This window comes from Equus caballus, chromosome 7 (genome assembly GCF_041296265.1).
Source record: "Equus caballus isolate H_3958 breed thoroughbred chromosome 7, TB-T2T, whole genome shotgun sequence".
NCBI classification, from domain to species: domain Eukaryota; kingdom Metazoa; phylum Chordata; class Mammalia; order Perissodactyla; family Equidae; genus Equus; species Equus caballus.
In genome coordinates, this window is record NC_091690.1 from 73,399,055 (window position 1) to 73,420,304 (window position 21,250).

The 21,250-nt window shown below is 54.1% G+C and overlaps 1 protein-coding gene across 4 annotated transcripts in view; it reads left to right on the forward strand.

Moving 5' to 3' along the window:
- The window catches only part of ARAP1 (ArfGAP with RhoGAP domain, ankyrin repeat and PH domain 1), a 62,572-nt gene that overhangs the window by 248 nt on the left and 41,074 nt on the right, over positions 1 to 21,250 (forward strand). For 2 of the 4 annotated variants that reach the window (XM_023645802.2, XM_070274429.1), the window contains exons 1-2: positions 12,044 to 12,153; positions 17,054 to 17,147. The gene's annotated coding sequence lies outside the window, so the exon portion shown is untranslated. Of the gene's footprint in view, positions 1 to 12,043; positions 12,154 to 17,053; positions 17,148 to 21,250 lie in introns of those variants that run through there. The other 2 variants (XM_023645803.2, XM_023645801.2) reach the window with 1 other exon arrangement.

The following is a 21,250-nucleotide window of genomic DNA, read 5'->3' on the forward strand; positions in this document are numbered from 1 at the left end:
GCCCGGCGCCAACTTCCGCGGGCGTTTCTCCCGGGTCGTGTTGTCTGTCCTCCTGTCTGGTGGCGGGGGTGGGGGTCGCCTCCTGAGAATGCGCGGTCCGGTCAGAGACTGTAGGGAGGCGGGCGCCCTGGCGGGACGGGGCTTCCAGCCGTTAGCCCTTCGGTGAAGGCTCCCAGGGTCCAGAGCCAGCCTGCCCGCGGGCATCTTGCTTCTCCCACCTGTGAAATAAAGGTCCTGTCCCGTTGAGCGCGGAGACCCTTACAGCTCTGCACATTCCTATAACCTGTGCCGTGGACCTGGGGCTCCATCGACCTTGGGCAGCCTACTTCCGGCCTCTGCACCTCAATTCCCCGCCGGTAAATGGGGGCATGGCCTCCCAAGAGCCACTACCTGGCCCAGTTGCTGGAAAAAGAAGGAGGTGTGTGTTCACTGAATGGGGTCACGCCGGGAGTGGGTTATTGGGACTGGAGAGAGCAGACTTGGAGTGGAGACTGTGGGGCACGGAGTGGTTTTTGGTGCTGGGGAACTCTGGTCAGGAACCATCACAGTGCGGCTTCTGGCATATGCACCCCCCCTCCCCCCGCCCCAAAGCTCCTGTCATGGGGAGCCTTCTCTGATCCCCAGGTTTGGGCTGGGGGGAGGGCTGCAGGGTGGGACAGATATGTGGAGGTAGTCAGGAAAGGATTTGACTGCAGTGCTGAGCAGCCGGGTCCAGACAGAGGCACCAGGATGCCTGTCCTGCGAGAGCAGAGAGCGCCCAGGCTGGGGGAGACCTCCCAGCAAGCTCATTACAGGGTAGAAGGAACTCAGCAGAGTCTTGAAGACAGGTGCAGACAGGTCCTGAGAGGGAATCAGGGACTGGGACTCTTGGAGCCGAGGGAGGAGGAGAGGACTGGAATGGGCTTTAGCAGTTAAGTGGCAATTCACAAGGATAAGGACCCTCCAGAGGAGGGTATAGCTTGTGCAAAGGCGGGAGTTGGCATGGTGTGTTTGAGGCATGGTAAGGAGATGGTGTGGCTGGTGGGGGCAGCAGGGGCAGAGTGTAGAGAGAACTCATCCCCATGTCCCATGGCTGGTTTGGGATTGTCCAGACACTGGCTTGGGGACCCTGCCTCCCCATTTGCTGCTTGCGCATTGAGGTAGGGCAAGAGGGGGTTGTCCCAGACAGACAACTGGTGCAGTGAAAGTGGGCAGAGGCCACCGGGGGCCCAGATGACCCCCAGGCTTCACTGGGGCATTCAGGCCTCCCCACTGGGCCCTAGCCTCATCTCCACCACCTCTCGGGCTCCAGCTGTGCTTTTCCACACATCAAGCCTCAGCCCTTGTGCAGGTTGCGTGTCCCCCGCTATAAGTTTTCTCCCCATGCAAATCTCCTAGGTCCTTTGGGACTTCAGAGGTGGGCTGCTTATTTATTGCCTCCTCCTGCCTGGCCTGGCAGTCCTGTGAGGTGGCGCAGCTTAGGAAAGGCCTTCTTGGAGGTCTCTAAGGAATGGGCCTGCAGAACCATGGGGATGGCTGGGGCCTGGGGCAGTTCCTGTGCAGCCACCAAACACTGTGTGACTCTGCAGGTCCCCAAACTCCTCAGAGCCTTCATTTCCCCATCTGCAAGGTGAGTGATGAGTCCTGATCCCATGCTCCAAGAGAGACCGTGCTGGGGCAAAAATTGGGCCTGAGTCTAAGTCCTGTCCCCAGCAGTGAGTGTTTGAGTGAAGAAAAGGGAGAACCTGGGGGGAAGGGGTCAGCTCGGAGGGGCAAGGGGCCTCTGAGAGTCCTAGGGGCCAGTGGTGGACTAGCCTAGTACTAAGCCTAGAGCATCGTCTGGAGAGAGGGGAGTCCCCTCCACTCTCCGGGGCCCTCTCCCCTCCCCTTTGGCCAAGCTCAAAGCCAGCCGGCTGATGCCCAAACAAGTAGCCTCTGTTCCCAGGGTGGGGGGAGGGGATGCAGGCCTTGGGCTCCAGGCCCGTCAGTCCAGCGCTGACCCTGGCCCCCTGCCCTTCGCTTTGGATCTTAACCCTTGGGGGCCTGGGCTGGGCCCTGGGCTGCTTGAGGGCTGGTGCCCATTGCCCACCAGCTGTCCCCTCCACCCCACTTTCGGCTCCCAAGGGTTCTGTTGTAGCAGGAGGGGGTGCAGTGGGATGTGAGTTGGAAACAGAGAAGGAAGGAGGAAATGGAGGTGAGAGGAGGCTGGAACGGATGTGGCCAGGGACAGTCAGAGACCACTTGGTGCGGAAGCTTTTTTCACAGATGGGAAGACTGAGGCCAAGGGCCAGAGATTGGGCCAGGATCATACAGTGAGCACTGGTGGGGGTCAGGACCGACCCTGACTCCTAGTCTGGACCCTCTTGGGGAAAGGAGGGGGAAGGGAGGGAGTGCTCCTTGATTTGAGTACCTACCACATGCCTGATACTGCACATTTGTCACTTTATTTAACTTTCCATCGTTCCATGAGACCAGGCTAACCTCTAGTAACATAGAGGAAGAAACAGCCTCAGAGAGCTGAGTATAATGTCAAGGAGAATGACAGTGTCGGCAACCAGAGCATAGCACAGTTGTAGGCACTTTTATGTTTGTTAACTGGTTTTGTCCTCTCCCAAATCCTAGAAGTTAGGTAGTATTCTACAGATAAGGAAACTGAGGCACAGTGAGGTTGAGTAACTTGCCCAAGGCTGCAGCAAATAAGTGGGAGAGGCAGGATCAGGACCCAGGTGTTTGCCTCCTTTGGCCTGGTTCCCCTCTCCAAGCCTGACCTCACCCCTTGAGCTCAGCCCAGGGTCCCCACAGTGAGGGGCTTTCCCCTGGGTGGTGGCCCAGGCAGCCTCGAGCAGAGCTCCACGCCAGCCGGACAAAGGGCCCTCCCTTTGGAGCAGAGTCCAGTCCCCGGGCGGCCGCTCTCACCCCTCCTCTGGTCTCACTCAGGCTGGGCGCTTTCCCCTCCTCAGCCCTGCGCAGAGGGGTGTTTCAAGTTTCAGGAAGGGGTTCTGTGCTAAAGGTGGTCGCCTCAGGAGGGTCTGAACAGCAGCAGGATATGGGGGGCCCTCAGATCCCCTACAAGTGCACTCCCCACAAAGCTCAGGGCCTACTGCAGACTCAACACCAGTACCCCCAGCCCTGATCAGAGGAGACATCTTATCCACGTAACCCCAACCCTCTCGGGGCCCCAGACCTGTCCATTCCAACCAGGGCTCTGAGGAGGATAGTCCCAGCCCAAGGAGGCTGATGACCCCAGGTGTCAGGGATGGCCTGAAGGGGGCAGTGCCTGCTTGGTCGTCTGCATGACCTTCCTCCCGAGGGGAATTCCTCTCTGTCTCCGCCTTTGGAGCATAGTTCAGAAGGGAAAAGTCTGTCCCATAAATAGGACATTTGTCCCCGACCATTGGGACAATCACAGTGGCTGGGAGGGGATGTGGCATTAAGTGACCAGTGCAATAACAAAATTATTATTTAATAGCAGTAATAATAGTTGCTGTTGCTACTGTTTTTTGGAAGCTTCCTGTGTGCCAGGCGCTGTGTTAAGCATTTTATATACTGATTTCACTTAATCCTCAAGAGTAGTCTTATGGGGTAGGCACTGTTCCCATTTCACAGATGAGGAAACTGAGGCCCAGAGAGGTGAAGTGATTTGCCTGAGATCTTCCATTACATAGAGATGCTGAGAGTCTGAATTTCTATTGCTTCGCAGTGAGAACCCTGAGCACTGGGAGGCACTGCAGACGGAGGAGATCCAAACCCTGTTCTACCCTGGGAACTCCCAGTCAGGGTGACAGGCAGGGACTGGAGGGCCACCTGGTCAGGTGACATTGCTGGTGACCAGCTGTGGGGGTGGGATGCCTGCAAGGGCATCCTGCTCACAGACTGGACTGACTGCTGTCAGGTCCTGAGCCCCCATGGGCCCAGCCCTAGGGTGGACACCTCCTGGGGTCTGCTCACTGCTCTTGTCCTGTCCTGTTCTCTCTGGGCTTCCTTGAAGACAGCGGTTCTTTCAGACCGTTGTGCTGATGAGGAAACTGAGGTCAGTAGAAGTTATGTGACTTTTCTAGGGTCTTTCAGCCAAGGGAAGGGGGAGCTGGGAGTGGTACCCAGGCAGGGACTCTGAGGCCTGTGCTCCACCTTCCTGCCTGGGCAGGGCCTCCTGGGCCTCTGAAGCCCTGAGCTTCCTTCAGACACTGCCCACTCGCCTTGTCACAGGGTCCAAGTCTTTCTCCCTGATCAAACTGGGATCCTGATTCCTCTCGAGGTGCCTGGGACCTGGTACAGCTGGGTCTCAGTGACTGAATGAACAAATCTGGGAAACATGGTTCCAGAGCTGAGAGGCCAAGAGGCAGAGACCAGCTGTGGTCAAGTGTGTGGTGCTCAGGGCCAGACGGGTCCAGAGAAGGATTCAGGGAGAGCTCCCCCCAACCCCCACACCCAGGGATGTGGCAAAATCTTGCTCCTCTTCATTTTGTCCACTGTTGTGAGGGCAAAGATTGTGAAGGTAAGGGGGAGGGAGAGGAGGATTGGGACCTCTCATGGCCACCACTCTGTCCCCATTCCCAAGGCGGGGAGATGGAGGTCACACCTGGACTCTCAGCTGCCCAGGGCTCCTGGGGAGCCTGGCCCAGCCCTGCCTCCTCCTGGCCAGGCCACTGCTGGGGTGGGTCAGCTCCCAGGATGGTGAGCGGTAGCAGGGCTGAGCTACCACTGCGTATCTCCCCCAGGGGGCTGAGTCTCCTCTGCCACCTTCTCTACTGCCCCAGAGGGCCCTGCCCTGCCCCTGGGCATCCCCTTCTTCCCACCGTAATGTGGGGGCCTCTACCTATAGTCAGGCCTGGGGTCGGGAACCCATGGTCTGGCCTTTGCCTCCACTTCAGTGAGACGCCTCATGCTGGTCGCTTATCTTCCATGGACTCAGCTTCCCTGGAGCTTCAGGGAGGGAGCAGGAAGTAGCAGCTCCTGGGACGTCTCAGGCCCCCTCCCGCCCCCAGGTGTGGACAGGTCAGGACAAGAACCAGCCAGACAGGGTGGATGAGGCTTCTCTGTTCCTCTCCACTGCCGTCCTCCCTCTCCTCACGTTGAGCAGCGGGAATTTTAGGATTCTGAGGGAGATTCTAGGCATCAGGGATGCAAGGATTCTAGGGTTTTATGTGCGGGCAATTCCCAGCTTCCGAATTTCTGAAATTTTAGGTTCCAGGAGCCTGCAAAGCCTCGGATTAGGCTGGGTAGACCCTGAGTTGAGGCTGAGCCCTGTGCCACACCTTGACCTGCTGGTGCCAGACAGACAAAGCCTGGAGAGTTTCTCGGGGCTGCTTGGGGGGAGTCAGTGGCCCAGCTGGCCTCCTGGCTCTGGTGCTGTCTGCACTACCACCCCCAGCATACACAGCCAGCTGTGTATTCGAGAAATCTGAGAGCCAGGGACTAGGTGGTAGAAGAAGAGATAGCCATTTTGGTGGCGGCGGGGAGGGGACAGACAGGGGCCAGGCCTCCTCTTCATTCGCTTGTGATGGGATTGTCCTCTTGCATACCAGGATGTGGTTGAGGGGAGGCCTGGGGAGGGCTGGTGACTGGCTGGGTCACATAGCAAGGTCTGAGCCACACCGCTGGGCCAACCAGATCCTCCTGGGGCTGGCATGGGATGTGGCTCAGCAGGCCCAGGTCCAGCCTTGATGGGTCAGAGCCAAGCTCAAGGACCCCAGCAGAGTGGTGGACGGAGACCTGAGCCCAGGAGCCTGAAGCTGGGCGGCTTGGCCTCGGCTGAGGGCCTTCCAGTATTTCAGTGCCTCCCCCAGCTCCTTCCAGTGCCCGTCTGGGCCTGTGAACACAGCAGCTGCCTTCAGAAGGCTGTGGGCATGGGAGTGGGAGCTGCCCTGTGGGGAGAAGGCCTGATGCCTCCCCATGAGGAGAGGGCCTTCCTCCTGGAAGACTTCCTGGCTGGGTGAGACCACCTCCCTCTGGAGGGGACTATGCGTGTGCTTGTGTGCACACATGTGTGCTCTTTGGGTCCACACTCCAGGGCGGGCCCAGACACGTCCTTGGAGGACCTGTGCTTTTGCCTTCTGTGTGTGTGATCAGCATTCGGTGTCCCAGTGGGTTGGGGTAGCAGGTGCCTGGCACTGCACCCCTTGATGTGTGAGCTGGTGAGGCTTTCACCCACTTGAGTGGGGACCCGCATCCAGGGGGGCCGCTGTGTGGGTCTGCAGTAAAATGTGACCGTTTGTTCCCAAAGGTTGCCAAATGACAATAGAACAGCTTTGGGTTGAGGCTTCTGTTGCTTGGTGAAGTGGTACGAGAGCCTCAGCTAAAGGCCTACCTCTCCCCTCAGACGGGGCTGTTCCTCCTTCTCCTGTTTCCTTCTTAGCTCGAAAGATGCACGTGCAAAGACTAAGGAGGCCGAAGATCCAGGGAGCATCTAGTGGTTTTGGTGGTTCTGTTCCAGGATGTGAACCAGGACACTTGTCTGTCTCTACTGCCTGTGGCCTGAAAATCCACATCTCTCAGTGCAGGGCTGGCCTAGCCTGCTTGGAGGTGGGGGTACTGCAGTATTTCTGGGATCACCTGAGGGGACCTTCCCCTCCCAGGTCTTCCAAGGAACACGCTGGTGGAAGTTGGGGATGCAGGCTAGGGTCCTGGGTCCAGGTCCTGCCTCGGTGTGTGGCCCTGGTTAGGTTCTTTCCCCTCTCTGGGGCTCACTTCCCCTTCTGGAGGGAGGAGAGCTGGATTAGGTGGTTTCTAAATGCCTAGGGAGCAGGTGATTGGGGCCGTGGGTGCCTGGAGAAGGCAGGGCTCTGGCGGGCAGGAGGGGAGGGCTGGAACTGGGCGGGCACTAGGGGACAGGGAGGCACCTGGTCTGGGAGGCTGGAGGCCAGGTTCTGGCCATGCTTTGGCCACTAATTGCACCATGACTGGTCATTCATCACTTGCCTGGGCTACTTGCTCGCCACGTGTAACATTGGGAGATGTTCATTCAGTCGTAGATAGTCACTGTGTGCCGACTTCGGGCTGGTAGCTGGGGACACAGAGGAATCACATCCTGGTTTCCCCTTCAGGGAGCACCCAGCCGCGGCTAGGGGTGAGAGAGAGAGAGAGTGTGTATGTGACACAGTCACAGATAGTGACATCCTGGTGTGATCATGGCTGTGACCATGGGAGCCAGAGACGGCTTCCTGGAGCAGGTGACACTTCACCTTGAATGGTGAGGTAGAGAAAGAGGTTCCACGAGAGGGAACAGTTTAAGCAAAGTCCCGGAGGCAAAGTATCAGGCACTGGAGCTGGAGGGAATGGGACCGGAGAGGAGGCGTAAGGCCAGGAACCACAGGGTGGAGGCCCTTGGACCCCGCTGGATGAGGGGGAGCCTTGGAAGCAGTGGGCAGGCAGAGGAAAGGCAGCACCTGGCTTGAGTTAGGGGGTGCGGTGGTTGGTCTCAGGCTCTGGGAAGTCTGAGGTGCTTCTGACTTGCTCTGGGGGAATGCTTGGGGGGTGGTTGGGGGATGGGCAGCATGAGGGGGTCGGAGAGTCAGCACTTCCCCTCTGTGGGTGAGGGCCCCCCCAGCAGCGTTTATCAGGCCAGCACAGCAGGAAGTGGCTGGGGCAACCTACAAGGTGGAGAGAAGGGGCAGGCCCAGCCACGGAGGGTGCCACAGAGCCTCAGAGTCAAATGTGACTCCTAGATCTCCGGTCTGAACCTTGACACCTGCCTCATGCAGCCCTCCCTCTCCCCAGCCATCTACCAGGCCCCTGTCCCCTGCTCCTGAGCAGGGTGAGCCAGGCCTTGGTGGATGTCCATTCGTGCTCACACATATTTATCGAGCATTTACTGGACACTTCTAGCCGCTGAGGATGGAGCTGTGAATGAGACAGTGCCCCTGCCTTCCAGTTGAGGAGCCTGACAATAAACAAATGAGTAGATCATTCAGTGTCCCACGGTGATAAGTGGGATGCTGGAAACTGAGACAGGATAAGAGCCCGATGGGGCACTTTTTTAGGTGGAGTGGTTAGGGAAAGAAGGCCTTGTGTTTGAGAAGGTGCGGGACGTGGGAGTGAGCCATACAGGTGTCTGGAGGAGCACTCCAGGCAAGGGGAGCTCCCGTGCCCAGCCTGGCCTAGAGGTGGCAGCACGCGGAGTGGGCTGGAATAGCGGCAGTGTGGCAGCGGCCGGCCGCAGGGACAGGCCACATGGGCCTGGGAGGCATGTGCTGGCTTTGGCTTTTACTCTGAGAAGGTGAGAAGTCACTGGGGAGCGAGAACTGGTCAGATTTGGGATCTGTTTTGAAGACATTTTTACATTTGTTCCATACAAGCCTGCAAGGTGGAGGGGTCATAGTCCACGTTATACGATGATGACACTGAGACTCAGAGAAGTCATCTGAACTCCCCTGCCTTGCAGCAGCAGGACCCCTGTCTGCTGCCTGTCTCTTGCCCATGGTCCACCCCTGAAACACCCTGCTGCCTTTCACAGCTTCCTGCTGTCTGGACAGTAAGGGCAGGCACCTTAGCGTGGTCTTCAAGGCCCTTCTCAGCCTGCGCTCATCCTTCCTCTCCTTCCGCCTGACCTCCCTGTGTCCTCCCTGGTCCCTGCCTGTCCCCGCACTGTCCCCACTTAAGACATGGAGTGGAGGGAGGGTCCCAGGAAGCCCTTGGTTCAGATTCTAGCTCCTGTGTGATCTTGGGCAATTTACTTAACTTCTCTGAGGCTCTGTTTCTTCCTCATTTGTACAGTGGTCTGAAGCCATCCACTTTCTAGGTTATTGTAAGGATTATATGAAACAATCCATGTAACATGTTTAGCACAGGGCCTGGTAGATGGTAAGCACTCCATAACCACGACCTTCTGTTTTAAGCGGGGATGGCTGGGTTGGATAAGTGGGTTAGAATGTTCCCTGTGAGCTGGGGAAAAGAGGCTGAGTCAGGGAGTCTTTCTTGTCTGCTGTCTGATTATATGGGCGGGAGGCTGAGGTCACACATCAAATTGGGGGCCCTAGTCTGTGCGGCTGGTTCTCCCATCTCCCTCTCTCCCTTCGGGCCTCTGCCCTGCCTGTCTGGTCACCTCCACCCCACCAACATGGGCAGCTTACCCGTTCAGGTGCCAGCAGCAAGGGGCCCGTGTATCTTCTGGCTTCTGCATCCACCTAGAAAGGGGGCGGGTCCGGGTCTGTGTTCTCCTGGGCTGCAGAGGAGCCCCAGGCCCCTGGGGTAGGCAGGCACATCAGGTTCCTGGTCAGCTCAGAGAGGGTAGAGTCGAGTAGCCTTTTCTTCCTGGCTCCGTCACCTGGGCAAGTCTGCGACTCTGGTTCTGTCTACTCCTGCTGCCTGGGAGTCTGTTGTCAGCCCTGTGCACTCCCACCCTCCTTGTGGTCAGCCCTGTTTCTGCCTCATTTACCGTGTTGAGTCCCCCCTCCCCCCCCATAGGGGGCAGTGATCCCAGAGGAGGATCTTCTTGGAGTTACCCTGTAGCACCTCAGGCTCCCCCTTGCCCGTGGGGGGAGGCGCACCCTGCCCTGCCCTGCCCTGCCCTGTCTGGGAAGTCCCCAGCCCAGTAAGTATGTCTGTGACTGAGGGGCAGGGGACCAAGCCAGAGCCTAGTGTGCTCCTAGTGGGAGTGCCCCGGGTCTCCTGGTGTGCTCCTGTTGGGTGTGCTCCCGGTGGGAGTGCCCCAGGTCTCCTGGTGTGTGCCTGTTGGGTGTGCTCCCGGTGGGAGTGCCCCAGGTTTCCTAGTGTGCTCCTGGTGGGTGTGCTCCTGGTGGGAGTGCCCCAGGTCTCCACAGGTACTGTGGGGCTGCTTGGGTCACCCTTCAGGGTGGGAAGGGCCTAAGCTGAGGCCTAAAGAGTGAGGGGGTAGGGTAGGGAAGGTGGGTCTGGGTCAGGGTTCTGGCGGGGAGCTCTGCCTGGTGATGGGTTGGAGGAGTAGCTAGAGGAGGCCCTGGCTGCAGTGGGGAAGGGCAAGAGGCAGGGAGCAGGGCCCAGGAGCCCAGGCAGGCTGGGGAGGCCTGGGTGGGTGGGGGCAGCGGGGATGGAGAGGAGGGAGTGGGTCAATAACATGGTGATAAGGAAGGGAGGGAGTGGTCCAGAGTGATCCGTTTGGAGGTAGGGGTACGGTAGGGCCGAGGGGCGTCAGTATGTCATATACTTGGAGAAGGGCTAAAAACCAAACCGTTAAACTTGCAGCTTCTTCATTTGCAAGTAAGGTGCTTCAGACGTTCATCCCCACACCTGCCTCCCTGTCTGACCCTCTCCAGGGTGGGGCGTGGGCATGAGGGGGCCCTTGGTGAGGTTTGGGGGAACGTGGGTGAGGGCCAGGGCTAGGGTGGGGTTAGATGCTATCTAGAGGACAGCCACAGGGACCCTGGAGTCTCGTGTTTACTAATGGACCTCGGTCCATTTTCCATTTGAAAGTCCACGGGCCGCAGTCTGCTCCGGGCCCCCTGGTCCCTGGTGAGGGGGACCTTATTTGATAAGCTGTGTCTTAGACGTTTGGGAGGGTGAGACACTGTGGCGAGGGAGCGAGGTTTGGGTCTCAGTTTCTCATTCTTCAGTCCAGATGGCCCAGGAAATCAGCAGTTTCGTTTATAATTGTTCTCTTAGTCTCTGCGTGTTATATTTAAAATCATAAAGCTGCTTTCTAATGATGGTTTTGGGGAACAAACTGGGACAAACTCAATTCTAATAGACTTAAAATACTTTTATCATTTTTTCTTCTAATTATCAAAGTGATAAGCAACTGTAAAAACTTTAAACAGTACAGACATGAAGGTTGTAGAAAGTGGTCATCTTTCAAGATTGGGGTGGGAGTGAGGGCTGGGCCTGAAGTTGAGGTCAGGGATGTCACTGTCCCTTAGTCTTTAATGTCTCTTGGTTCTTGATAAAACGGATTTTACATTTTATGAGGGCAGTGCTGATGGGGCTGCCCCAAGGAGGTTGTTAAAATATTCTGCCTCTCACCAGGTCAGGATGTGCATTTTGTGCACTGCCCAAGGGTACCAGGTGGGCGTGGGGAGGTGAGAGCAGGGAGCGAGTGCACTGAAACCCAGACTGTCCTCTTTGCTGAGCTGTGTACCCTGCTGTAGGGTGCCTGAAGGAGGAGGCGTTTTTCTAATTTGCTCAAAGGCCCAGCCTGGGTTAGAGGCAGCCCTGCTTTCCCAGATAGGGAGCTGGTGAGCTTAGTGTTGGATGGGGAATGTGTGGTGCCTGGGGCCATCCAGGAGGAGGTCGGGGGACATCGGGGTATCCAGTCTGGAGCCCTGCAGGGGATGTGGCTGGAGGCAGGGTGTGATACTCATTGGTGCCTGGAGTAATTGAGCCCTCCAGGGTGCTGAGGGGCCAGACTAGGGCCTGGCTAAAAGGCCAGCACTAAAGGCCCTTCTGGTCAGGAGCAGCCAAGGCCTTGGGGCTGGGAACAGGAACTGCCTGTCTTAGCAGTAGAGGAGTGAGCAGATGAGTGAGCGTGGCCTCTAGTACACACATGGTGACGTGTCACAGTCATCTGGATGACAGCTCTGCTTTGTGGAAGGGGAGGCTTAGGCTCAGAATGTGACATGACTTGCCCAGGTCTTCAGGCAAGAAGTGATGGAGCCAGGACTGGAACCCAGAGTTGCCTTGCGTTTTTGGGGAGGGGCTCTGGCCTAGAGCCCAGGGACTTGCCAGTGGCCCCGGCTCCCCAGCAGGTGGCTGAGGCTGCTCTTTCTGCACCCAGGTCCTTGGGGCAAGGAAGAGGAACTCACTGCCCTAAGGGTTGCTCCTGGTCAGCCCCCACCATTCCTGGGACCCCAGAAGACAGGCCACGCCACAGATGGGACAGGGCAGAAATCTGGTGCCACAGCCAGTGACAGGATAGAGATTTGGGGCTGGAGTAGGGCAGAAGACCCCAGTATGCCTCCTTGGGACTAGCATGCAGTGGCCACAAGTCCCTGGGAGACAGAAAATAGGCTTCTTGGCCCCCCGGTCAGTCCGCTGCCCGCCCGAGGGCCGCACCTGCTGCCTTGCCTGGCAGGACTGGAGGGAGCTGGCTTCTGCACAGGGGCGGGGGCCGCTTCTTCACCCTCGGGCCCAGGAACCCAGCCCCCACCTAGTTCCTCATATCTAAGGGAAGTGTCTCCAGTCCTCTTGCCTGCGTTAGCCGAGTCCTGCGAACACCCAGGAGGGTGGCACCCGGAGGGCGGCAGACTGAGGTGGCCCTGCCCATAGGTATCACTTGGTGATTGGGCTGGGGGGTGAGGGCGGGGGTGTTGGACATCATGAGGCTCGGGAGCAGTTGTATGCAGTCGAGTTGTTGGTAGGCAGTGTGGGGACTGAAGGCTGTTTGTGTGGCTGCTGTGTGGGGCAGGAGGTGTGTGTCCCTGGAGGTGGTGTGAGGTGTACGTTTGTGGTATGGGTGTGGTGTGGTTTGTGGACCCGGGCCTGGCCGAGGGTGGGTGTGTACTGTCCTTGGTTCTTATGTGGGGAGCTCTGAGGGGTTTCCTGAGGTCTGGACTCCGGGTTTCCTGCCCAGCCTGCCTGGGGTGGGAGTCTGTGCAGGAGAGGAGGAGGTGAGAGGGGACAAGCTCAGGCCTCAGGTCTGGACCCCTGGGCTGCCTTCCTCCCCATCTGCTCCTCCCACCTCTGGGGCTTTGCTTGAACCCGAGCACAGCTCTATGCAGAGGGGGAGCTAAGGATGCAATCTGGGGCTGGGTCTTGGCCACGAGGACTCTTGAGCTGAATCTAGAAGGAGTTAGGACCTTCATGGCTGCTCTGACCCAGGCCTGACTCGCTCGTGCAGATCGGAACGAAAAGGAGGCTCACGCCCACATGGGTCAGCAGGCTCTGTGGTGACCGAGGGCGGGCCGTCCAGTCCTGAACTTCTCTGTGTTGCTGCTGTCCTTTCCCAATCCCCTCGGCTCTGGATCAGCCAGGTCCTTTCCCATCCCTGGGCCTTGCACACTCAGTTCCCTTTGCCTGGAAGGACAACTTCCTACTTATCCTTCAAGACCCTGCTCAGGAGTGCCCTCTGGAAGCCTCGCTGACTCCGCCAGACAGAGGCAGTTACAGCCTCTGAAGGCCCCTTTGGCTCTAGCAAGTGACCTGGGCAAGTTCCCACCTCACACAGCCTCCATGAAATAGGGTGAAAGTCCCAGGCCTTGGGGTTGTCATGAGGACAGCCGACTTCAAGGTGGAAATCTGCTGGAGCTGGGCACGTGGTGGGCACTTAGGGAGTGAAGTGGGAGTATGCCTCTCCTTGGCTGAGGCTCTGGACCTCCTTGCTGCTGGACTGGCAGAATTGGTGTCCCTAGTCAGATGGGCAGGGATGGCACGCAGGAGGTGCTGGGCTGAAACAGAGAAGGGGCAGTCAGGTTTAAACTCTGCCCTTGAGGGTTGTTAGAGAACAGAAGGGCAAAAGCTTTGGCTCCGGCCAGAGGGACTCAGGCCAGACCTGACAAAGGACTGGCTGGCAAGGATTAGAGATTCCAGACAACTCTTACTTACCTCTGGAGTGAGTGCCCTTGTGAGCCCAGCCGGGTCCTGGGCTCTACTGTGGATGGCAGGGAGGACAAGAAGGCGTGCAGGCTGTGGGTTGGGTGGAGATGGACCCTCACAAATGGAACAACCAGAGACAGAGCAAGATCAGTGCTGAGCTGTGTGGCTCAGCCTCCGAGGCCTAGGAGCCTGAGTGGGTGGTCAGGGAGGACTTTCTGGAGGAAGCAGCCTGGAATCGATACCTGAAGGTGGGAGGATGTGGTTTATTTACTCATTGTCAGCAGACAGTTTCGGGGGCTTCCATGTGCCAGGCTGGTGCCTGGTGTAAAATGTGAAATGGTGGGAGTTGTGGGCCGGCCCAGCCTTGCTCGGGCTGGGGGTATGTCATGGACAGCTTAGGCAAGTCACTTCCTCCCTGTGGGTATTCGTTTCTTCATCTGTAAACATCAGGACTGGGGCAGCTGAGGAGCTGGGCTTGAGGGCACTGGGAAGTGTGGAAGGGCTTTGAGCAGGGGTGGGACCGTAGTTGGCACAGCAGAGAGGCCCTCTGGGGAGATGGGAGAAGCAGGGGCAGGTGGAGTGGTTGGGTGCTAAAGTCTGAGCTGAGCTCTTGGGGTGGAGGAGGGGAATCCCCCAACTTGTGACCATGCTGTTGCAACAGGATGACACTCCCCTCTGCCGGGTCCCTGCTTCCCTGGGGGCAGAGACTGAGTGATATCTCATAGCAGCTGAAGGGCTTCAGCCTCCAAATCAGGGCCAGGATTGGCCTGGAGCAAGTGAGCCACTTGCCTCAGATGCAAAATATAATGGGAGGGAACACCAAAAAGCTCAGTAATCAAGATAAATAATATTTTTAAGTGCGTGCTCTTTTTCTCTATACCTTTTTTTTTTTTTTTTTTTTTTGGTGAGGAAGATTGGCCCTGAGCTAACATCTGTTGCCAGTCCTCCTCTTTTTGCTTGAGGGATTATCACCGAGCTAACACCTGTGCCCATCTTCCTCTATTTTGTATGTGGGATGCAGCCACAGCATAGCTTGATGAGTGGTGTGCGGGTCTGTGCCTGGGATCCAAACCCGCAAACCCTGGGCTCCTGAAGCGGAGTGTACGAACTTAACCACTACGCCACTGGACTGGCCTCTAAGCAATATATATATATTTTTATCATCTTTTTTTTTATTTTTTGAGGAAGATTAGCCCTGAGCTAACACCTGCTGCCAACCCTCCTCTTTTTGCTGAGGAAGACTGGCCCTGAGCTAACATCGTGCCCACCTTCCTCTGCTTTATATGTGGGATGCCTACCACAGCGTGGCTTGCCAAGTGGTGCCACATCTGCACCCGGGATCTGAACTGGCGAACCCTGGGCCGCTGAAGCAGAACGTGTGCACTTAACCACTGTGCCACCGGGCCAGCCCCGCAATATTTTTTGAAAAATCAAAATTAACGAAAAAAACTCCTCAAGATAAACAAAATGTCAAAATTTTATTTTATTATTTATTTACTTATTTTTTGTTTCCTCCCCAAAGCCCCCGTGCATAGTTGTATATTCTAGTTGTAAGTCCTTCTAGTTCTTCTGTGTGCACTGCTGCCACCGAATGGCTGCTGACAGATGATTGGTGTGGTTCTGCACCTGGGAACTGAATCTGGGCCCCGGAAGCAGAGTGCTGCGAACTTTAACCACTAGGCCATTATGGCTGGCTCTCAAAATCTTAAATAAAGAGGTTCAGCATTGCCATTCTTTCTTTGCCTCAGGCTCTAGCATGGCTCAGCAGGACACTGCTCCAAACTTCTTTTTTCAAGGAGCTGCCTCCTCCAGGAAGCCTTCCTGAGCCCAGCTTGGTGAAGGCCCCAGGGGCTATTTTTGCTGCCTGAGTGGTGTCTCACTCCACCAGCCTGAGGTGCCTGGAGGGCGGGTCCAGCTCTGAGGTCTGGCTCATGCTTCCAGGGCCTTCAGCAGATCTGTCCTAGAGGGGTGTCAATGCGGAGTCCCCAAGTCTGACCTTGGCCTGAAGCCTTTAGTGCAGGAATAGGAACTTGAGAGAGGCCCAGGAGAGGGCGGGACCCTCCTCCAGGACAGAAGTGGTTTCCTGTTTCCTAGCCCTGGTCATTCTAGCAGGGTGTTTGGGGCCGTGGAACCCTTAGAACAGAGCCTGGCCTGTGGCCGCTGTTCGTGCTCGCGATTGCTTTGGAGAGGACGAGAGCAGAGTGGTCGAGAGTCTAGAGCTGCACTGTCCAAGAGAAACGTGATGTGAGCCACAGTGCGCTTGAAAGTGTTTCTGTAGCCACGTTCAAAAGAAGCAGGTGAAATCAATTTTAATAATATGTTTCATGCAAGCATCTAAAATATTATAATTTCATTATGTAATAAATAGAAAAAAAATTGAGATATTTTATATACTTGCTTTTTTGTATTGTCTTCAGAAGCCAGTGTGTGTTTTCTGCAGCGCCTCCTATTGTGCGCCCACATCTTGCGTGTTCGCTAGCCATGTGAGGCTGTTACTGGTTACTGTATTGGACAAAGCAGATCTAGGCTCGATTCAAACTGCCCCTTCCTAGCTGTGCGACTTTGGGCGAGTTACTTAACCTCTCTGCCTCAGTTTCTTCATCTTGAAGTATGAGGTATGTACCTCATAAGGTTGCTGTGAGGATTAAATAAGTTTTTAAAAGGTGCTCAGGTACCTAGCATATAGTAAGGACTATTTGTGTTGTCTAGAGTTTGTTTTTTAAATTTGCCGTTTAAGTAGCACCACTATTTTTTGCCAATTCTTTCTGAAGTACTAATTACTTAAAATTTATTTTTAAAATACTCACTTTTAAAACATATACCTATTTTAGTCCTATCCTAAGAAGTAACTGTGGAGTCTACCTAAGATAAATACGTAACAGGTAAATTTAAAATGTTCACGAATACCCCCGTAAAGCCATCATGCAGAGCCCAGCTGTTATGGGCTGGCCCTGCCCCAGGCCTGCCCATCTCTCCCCACTCCTGCCCAGAGCTGAGGCCATCTGCGCTGGCTGGTGGCCTGCTCTCAGGGATGGCCTGCTCCTTCTCCTCCTGCCTGGAAACACGCTCTTTGGGCTCCTACACGTGTTTAGGTGCAGGGCCCCTGGGATCTCATGCCCTTGCCTCTGTTCCCTGCTCAGCCCTCAGCCCACCTCATGGCTCTCAGGCTGGGTGGAGAGGGTCCTTTCTCCTCAGGGTCCCTCATCTCTCTCCGACAGGCTCTGTGTTGTGGGGGGACTGCCTCAGTCATGGAGCTACCTCTGCCCGCTCCCCGTGTCATTCCTGGGGGCCATCCAGCTTCGTGGCCAGGCCCCTACAATCCCAGCCACTGGTCCTGGGGAAGGGCCAGAGAATGGGGAGTCCTGACTCCCCTTTACCACCTGTGTGGCCCCCACCTCTGGGCAGTCCTGTCTGTCTGCCTCCTCACCCCCACTGGAAGGCCTTTCTCCTGTCTAACCTCCACATCACAGGCTTCTGTTAGGCTCCCTGAACCCTTCCTTCCTCTTCCTTCTCTTCCTCTTCCGCGTCCCCCTCCTCCTCCTTCCTCTTTCCCTGCTTCCCTCCTCCTCCTGGCGTCCCTCTGCGCAAAGTGGCCTTGCCTCACGGACTTTCTCCTTCACCTCTGTCCTTGCAGCTTCCACCTCGGGCCACGATGAGGAGCTCTTCAGCGTAGCTGCTGCCTCTGTGAGGACCCCGGGTCCTGGGCAGGCCAGCGGGTGAATCAGGAGGTGAGTCAGGAGGTGGGAGGGCCGGAGCTGGGCTGGGTGGGGCAGACTAAGCCCCGACATTGAGGTGGGTGGAGGTGAGACCTGAGGTCCCATTTTCCATTGTGAAAACTGAGGCTGAGCGGCAGAGAGAGGGTGAGGCCCAGGACCTTGTGAAGAGCCTCCTCGGAGGCTTTGGAGGGATGGGACGGGGCGGGGCGGGGACCATGGCTTGGGGTGGGGGTGTATCTGCTTACTTGATTCCCTTCTGAGCCTGGTGAGTTATGGTCTCTCTCATTCCCAGATGATCATGTTATCTTTTAGATTTTGTTTATTTATTTTAAATTCGTCCAAAATTAAAAAGATACAGAGAATATAGTGAAAGGTAACCCTCCCTCTCTTGTGCTCCCAGCTGCCAATTCTTGGAAAAGGCAGTTTCCTGTAAACCCACCCGGGGGCACTCTGTGTTTATGTGTGCATGTGTGTATGTATGTGTGTACGTTTTCTTTAACCCCAATGTTTACATCCTAAAACACTGTTCTGCACCTTGCTTTTCCACCTAACAGTAAATCTTTAATTTTTATGAACTTCAGAATCTGCCTGTCTAAACAAATTCTGGGGGGTCATTTTGGTTGGGATTGTCTTTTTTTTTTTTAAAGATTTTATTTTTCCTTTTTCTCCCCAAAGCCCCCCGGTACATAGTTGTATATTTTTAGTTGTGGGTCCTTCTAGTTGTGGCATGTGGGGCACCGCCTCAGCATGGCCTGATGAGCGGTGCCATGTCCGCACCCAGGATCCTAACCTGCAAAACCCTGGGCCACCGAAGCAGAGCATGCAAACTTAACCACTGGGACACAGGCCTGGCCCCAGCTGGGATTGTCTTATAGCTTAACACTGGAAGAACTGATGTCTTTACAATGTTGAGAGCCGGCTTACCCAAGAATGTATTTTTGTTTGTTTTTATCTTCCTTTCTGTTCCTCAGGAGCCTTTTAAAAAATATTCACGTAGTTCAAAATCTGGGTGATAGAAACACCTGTGGAGTGGAGTGCGTCCCTCCCAACCAGGGGTGGGTTTCCAGGAAGCTGATGGACTTGAGCTTCTGGATCCTTCCCGGGCCCAGAGAGGGGCCCGGGCAGTGTGTACACATGGTCTTGTGTTTTTATAAATTTTTACAAAAGTAAGATACTCTTTTTTTTTAATTAAAATTTTTTTATTGCAATGTAATTCACATATAACATTTATGTTAGTTTCGAGTGAACAACATAATGATTTGATATTTCTATATATTGCAAAATGATAATCTTGTATTTTTTGTAAGGAGGGCATCCAAATTATGTCAGCGTCAGGCCCCGTGAAATCTGGCACTGCCTCTGCTCCCCCGGTCCCCTCAGCCCTCAGTTTTCCTCCTCAGAGGCAACCAGCCCCACCTTGTCTCCTGTGCATATTTTCAGAGATGTTTTATGCAGTGACCAGTAGATGCGTACCTATCTCTCCTCTCCCTTTGTTTTTTTTTTCACTACCTAAAAGGCAGAGTGTTATATATACTGTTCGGCACCTTTCTTTACTCACATGACAACATGTCAATATGTAAGAAGTTTTCTCATTTTTTATGGCAGCTCAGTATTCTATTGTATGACTACACCATAATTTAGTTAACCATTCTCCGATTTATGGATATTGTGGTTATTTCCAATCTTTTGTTTTTATATGCAGCACTAAAACCATAACCTTCTATATGGTCATTTCCAGCGTGTGCCAGTAAGACTGCAGGAGACGTGACTGAGGGTGGCTGGGTTGGAGAGCAGAAGCGCTGGGGCTGTCCCAGCTGCTGTGGCCCTGCCCTTGAGAGGCACTCCTGCTGCTGGCTGCCGGGGAATGCCTCACCTCTCACCGCTTAGTGTGGGAGGTTAAGTTCCTTTTCACATGTTTGAGAGCCATTTATATTTCCCTTTCTGTGAACTTCTCTGTTCGTATCCTTTGCCCATAATTCCGTTAGGTTATTGATCTGTTTTGTATTTCTAGGTGCTTTTCAACTTTTAGGAAAATTAGCCCTATGTTTGGCATATGAGTGGCAGACATGCCCTGGTTTGTCCTTTACCTCTTGGCTTTGCTTATGGTGTTGTTTTTATCATGCAGGAATGTTTGATTTTTTTCTTTTTTTTTTTAAAGATTTTATTTTTTCCTTTTTCTCCCCAAATCCCCCCAGTACATAGTTGTATATTTCTCGCTGTGGGTTCTTCTAGTTGCGGTATGTGGGACGCTGCCTCAGCGTGGTCTGACGAGCAGTGCCATGTCCGCACCCAGGATTCGAACCAACGAAACACTGGGCCGCCTGCAGCGGAGCCGAACTTAACCACTCGGCCACGGGGCCAGCCCCAGGAATGTTTGATTTTTATACAGTTGAATATCTCACTCTTTTCTTTATCCTTCTGGGTTTGTAGCATTTCCAAAACGCTTTTGCCTCTCTGAGATGATTTTTAAAATCCTTCCAGGGTTTTATTTTTTATTATGAAATCTTTGATTCATCTCTAATTTATCCTGTTGTAAGGTGTGAGGTAGGGTCCAACTTAATTTGTTTCTAGATTGTTCCACAGCTCTCCCAACAACTTAATACTCCGTCTTTTCCCCACCAGCTTGAGTTACTTTTGTTGTATACCAAATTCTTATATGTATTTGGGTCTATTTTTTAATTTTCTGTTCTGTTTAAGTGCTGGTAGCATGACTGTTTTAATTAATCTGGCTTTATATATTTTAACGTGGTGAGGCTGATTCTCACTCTTTACCCTTCCTTTCCACCATCCCCTGCTTTCAGAATTTTCCTCGCTCTTCCTGCCTGTTTATTTTTCCACATGAAATTTCCAATCAGCTTGTCTAGCTCCCCAAAAAAATTCTGTGTGTGTATTTAATAGGATTGTGCATATTTATAAATTAACTTAGAATTAATATCTTGGTGATGTGGAGCATGCTATGTCTTTCTGTTTGTCTGGATCTTCTTTCTGCCCCTCAGTAACACTCCAAATTTGACTTCGTATAGATCTTGCACATCCCTTGTTAAGTTTATTCTTGGTGTTTTTGTATTTTGTGCTGCTGTTGTGAATGGGTTCTTTCATCCTGGTTTCTACCTGGTCGTTGCTTATGAATAATGATTTCTGTTATATTAATTTTGAAACCAACTATCTTACTAAATTCTTTCATTGTTTGTAATAGTTTCTCAGTTGAGTTTCTTGGATTTTCCAACTCGAAATTCATATTATTCATATTCATATATTCTCGTAGTTTGTATCTTCCTTCCTAATTTTTATACCTTTTTGTTTATTTTTGTTCTCCAGAACTTTCAGAGCAATGTGAGTAATAATAATAATAATAATAATAATAGTAGTAGTCATAAAGAAATGGATATCCTTGTCTCATTCCTCACTTTAATGAAAGTTTTTCTATTGTTTTCCCATTAAGCGTGGTGCTGGTTTTTACTTTAAGTAAGGATCAGTCCTTTTCTATTTTGGTAAGGTTTTTAAGTATGCTGGGTACTGAGTTTTAGTGTCTGTGGAGATGATCAGATGACTTTTCTCTTTTGATCTGTGAATCGCTGTCTCTCTGTGTTGTCCGTTTCTGACTCTTGCCGGGCCAGGAGCTCTGGAGCATGGGGGTAGGACCTGAGTCTCCATGGCCCAGTATGAGACTCTTTCAAATGAACAAACGAATGAATGGCCTTTTATACATTACCTACTTTCCCACCTTGGTGGTGGGAGGGGTGACTCATTCACAGGGCCAGAGCCCCAGAAGCTTGTGATGCTGGGTTGACTTACCTCCTCCAGCATTCCGCTTCCTCCAGGGGCATGGAGGTGGGGTGCGGCTCAGCCCCTAGACTAGGCCTGCAGGGGGTCCAGCCCTGGTATCCTGCAGTCCCACGTGTACTGGCTAAGCTCCTGGGCCTGGCCCTCAGCTGGGAACTGGTGCCTCAGAAGGAATCAGGCCCTTGCCTGGGTTGTGCAGAGGGCAGTAGAGGGTGTGTGTGCCACACACAGCCATTGCCAGCCTCGCAGCAGTGGCTGAGGCTGTGGATGGGGGTTAGGGGTGGTACCAACTCTGGGGGTCCTGGAGGGCTTCCTGGAGGAGATGTGAGCTG